This window comes from Muntiacus reevesi, chromosome 16 (assembly GCF_963930625.1).
Source record: "Muntiacus reevesi chromosome 16, mMunRee1.1, whole genome shotgun sequence".
Classification (NCBI taxonomy): domain Eukaryota; kingdom Metazoa; phylum Chordata; class Mammalia; order Artiodactyla; family Cervidae; genus Muntiacus; species Muntiacus reevesi.
The window spans coordinates 40,074,979-40,078,921 of NC_089264.1; the positions used below are offsets into that span (position 1 = coordinate 40,074,979).

Below are 3,943 nucleotides of genomic sequence, written 5' to 3' on the forward strand. Positions count from 1 at the left end.
TGGTGTTTTCATCCATAATGCATCTGTGGTTGTGTACCCTTTTAAATTTCTAGAATTATTTATCTTTTCTCTTTTTCCTGGACAATCTTTCCAGTGGTTTATCGTTTTAATTAATCTTTTCATATAGCTTGCTTTTGGCTGAGTTGAGTGCCACTATTACATATTTTTCTATTTTACTAATTCCTTCTGCTATCTTTGATATTTTCTTTTCTTTTTAACTTTTTTTTTAATTGGCATATAGTTGATTTAAAACATTGTGTTAGTTTTAGGTGTACAGCATATTTTCTTTTTTTAAAAATCCTTTTGGGTTTATTATAGTTCTGTCTTTTTTTTCTTATTTTAGACACTTAAAACCTACTTTTCAAGTTCTTCGTTTTTCTACTAGACTTGCAGTTGGGCTATAAATTCCCTCTAAAAACCACTTTTGCTATATACTTCAACTTCTGATCACTGGAAGCAGTATGTTTCAATGTTTATTCATTTCCATTTTTATTTCATTTTATTATTGTGGATTTTATCTTAATTACATTCTTGTCAACTAATGCATCTTGTATGGTGCTGTTCATTAAAAAATATTTTATATTTGCTTTATGATTTAGTAGCTCGGAATTTGTATAAGCATTTCATGTCTTCTCCAGTTGTTAAGTACAAAGTTTTACATGTGTCCATTAGATCAAGCTTGCTAATTGTGTTGTTTAAATGTGCTCTACTCACGCAATTTTTCATTTTGTTTTGTTTCGTTTTGCCTACTTTAGGTATTGTGGGGGAAGACGTAGTCTTTTCCTTCTACCCATCTTGGTTCATTGGCTGAGGGTCTGTAAATTAGACTAACAAAAAACACAGATTAACAAGAGAAAAAGAAATTAATTAACATGTACATTATACATGTTCTCTGATAGCTCAGTGGTAAATAATCCGCCTGTCAATGCAGAAGACACAAGAGATGACAGTTGATCCTTGGTTTGGGAGAATCCTCTGGAGAAGGAAATAGCAACCCATTCTAGTATTTTTGCCTAGAGAATTCCATGGACAGAGAAGTCTGGTGGGCTATCATCCTTGGGTCACAAAGAGTTGGGCATGACTGAGCTTGTACCACTACATTACACATATTTGGGAACTTTCAGAGATGAATAGGGACTTCCCTGTGGCTTAGACGATAAAGCATCTCCTACAATGCAGGAGACTGGGGTCAATCCCTGGGTCGGGAAGATCCTCTGCAGAAGAAAATGGCAACCCACTCCAGTACTCTTGCCTGGAAAATCCCATGGACGGAGGAGCCTGTTGGGCTACAGTCCATGGGGTCACAAAGAGTCGGACACAACTGAATGACTTCACTTCAAAGATGAATAGCTTCAAAGGGTGAATAAAATTTGGGGTCTATGTACATAATTTAGTAGGGGAAAAGAAAGAGGGAGAAAGGGCACTTGTGGAGAGGCAAGTGATTTTTTGGCAGGATAAATGGGCCCTGGAAAATGAATAGGAATATATAGTTTGCAACATGTCTGTCTGGGTGTGGTTGTCACTTTCTCTCTCTAAGGAGAGATGACTAAGAGTTACTCTAGGAAGGGTGTTTATGACACTTGAGCTCTTTTGGGAAGCTCTGCTTTTAGACTTACAAGCGATTGAAGAAACTCAAAAGCCTTCAGAACAAAATAATTCTTATGTCAAAGTGTCATATTTTGAGGTGACAAATCCTGATTCTCTTTACAATCAATCATTGAAAGAGATATTTTAAAATCATTCACTGTGATGGTGTACTCGCCAATTTTTTAAGGTAGCTGTGTCTTCTTTCACAAAAAGATTTTATAAATCTTTATTTTTCCAACTACAATAGCAATACATAATTGTTATAAAAACTTCAAACAATACAGAAATATATAAAAGTTGAGACTGAAAATCTTCAGTATCTTCACACAATCGTTTTAACCATTTGGTGTATAATTTTTCCATAATATTTTCAATGTATGTGTATGTGTGTGTGTTTTCCTGGCAAGGGCTATTATTATTTTTCAATTGAAAGGCTACATGGGGAAGATGTTTTAAAAGGTCATGGCTATTGCCATTATTTCATAGAGAAAGGTAATTTTATTTTTAAATTAATTTTTATTGACAGTTGCTGTACAATGCTGTGTTAGTTTCCATTGTACAGCAAAGTGGATCAGCTATACATATATTAACACATATAGCCCCTCTTTCTTGCATTTTCTTCCCATTTAGGTCACCATACAGCAATGAGTAGAGTCTCTGGAGTTGTACATGCCTGACCCTAACACTCTCGTCTCCACGCCATGGTTCTCCTGTATCAGCCCGTTTCCTGTCTCTTGGCCTCATAATTTCCACTCATGGCTTGCACTGCAGATGCGTTGTGAAGGGGTTGTTGTCTTCTCTGATAGTCTCTTATGTTCTATGTCTGGTATAGGCCTTTTTGTTTCTTGGTATCTGGGACCCTTTGACATCTAATGCTCTTCGGAAGTGACATGCAATGGAAAATTCCTTTTCCTTTTCTCAAAGGACAGGGCTTCCCATTCCATCTGTGGAGTCTCATAGTGACTTTAATTCTGAGTCACAGAACAATTTGTTCCAGAACACATAGTTTTGCTCAGTCATGTCTTTTTACTAAGTTTGGTGGTGGACAGCACTCTGTCCTAAAAAGGGAAGGTGAGCTTAAAATTGTGCTATTGCAAAGAACTGATGAGGGGCTTTCAAGTGAGAATAATATGTGACATAGCAACAATATGAGGCCAGAAAATTGCTGTATAAGAAAATGTACAAACTCTACAATAAAGATTAGGTACTAACGTATACCTACAAAGTGGTTTCGAATGCATTATCTAATTCGATTTTCCAAATGTAAGAGTGTATTGTGTGGAGAATTTGTTTTGTGTTAAATAGGCTAAGTTGGAGCTACGTTTCCAGAATTTCCATCCTGGTATGTGGCCCTGTATGGGTCACAATTGATTTACATTTTAATTTTATCTTATCTTTAATTGTGAGTATAAACACATAACATTAAATTAACCATCTTAAACTTTTTTTTTTAACTGCAAAAAGCTTTATTGTTTCCATTTGCTCCAAGGCTTGAGAGCAGTGTGTTAAAAAGCTGCCCAGTGGCTGCAGAGAGGGGTTCAGGCACAAGCTCTGATATAAGGGGGGCTCCTCAAAGGCCACTGGGCCCCGGGGGCTCCTGGTTGTCCTTGAGGGTGCTTGCAAAGAGATGTTCACCCAGTCCCGCCTGGGGAGCAGCCAGCCTGTGGAGGTTGGGCAGGTGGTTGCTCATCAATTTCACCTCCTCGTCTAGGAAGTGGCTCTCCAGAAAGTCACAGAGGTGGGGGTCTGTGCGGGCAGAACGTGGGCCATGCAGATTCAAAAGGCCTGGTTCGGGGTCTTCTCCGTGAGAAGGATGGATTCCATAGTGTCCTGGGTTTTACCCCACTTCTCTTGAGATAGCTGTTGCATGTCCAGAAAGAGGGCACAGTTGCTGCGCTGGTCTTGCATTTTCAAGAGAAGTTCCATGCCCTTGAACTTCTCCTTGGCCAATTTGCGCAAAAAAGTGGTCAACACCCTCCAGAGTCAAATCGTCACGGTCGAAATAGAAGTCCAGAGAGAGGTAGGTGTAGAAGGCCCTCAAATTCCAGCCTCACCTCGGTGGAATAATTCTGACGAATTTGGGAGCTCATGGTTGATCAGTAAGAAGGAGTTCAGTTCAAAAAATGGTGTTGGCTGGTCCCAATGATCTTGGACAGCTGAGTGGCTGATTCCAAAGGTTGAGACTAGAAGAAAGTTGTAGGGTGGTGGGAGGCTGGAGCAGGGGGCGTCCCTGAGTCTGTTCTGGCCAAGCACTGTTGAGGCAAGATATGAAGCAAGAGACAGACCTCCGAGTGCACTGTCCATCCTAAACTTTTTTAAGTGTACAGTTCAGCAGTGGTAAGTACAGATCTTCCCC

General features: G+C 39.3%; 1 pseudogene; it reads right to left on the reverse strand.

The window, feature by feature from the left end:
• Positions 1 to 3,157: 3,157 nt before the first annotated feature.
• LOC136147886 (ferritin light chain pseudogene) lies at positions 3,158 to 3,677 on the reverse strand (annotated as a pseudogene).
• Positions 3,678 to 3,943: the final 266 nt, after the last annotated feature.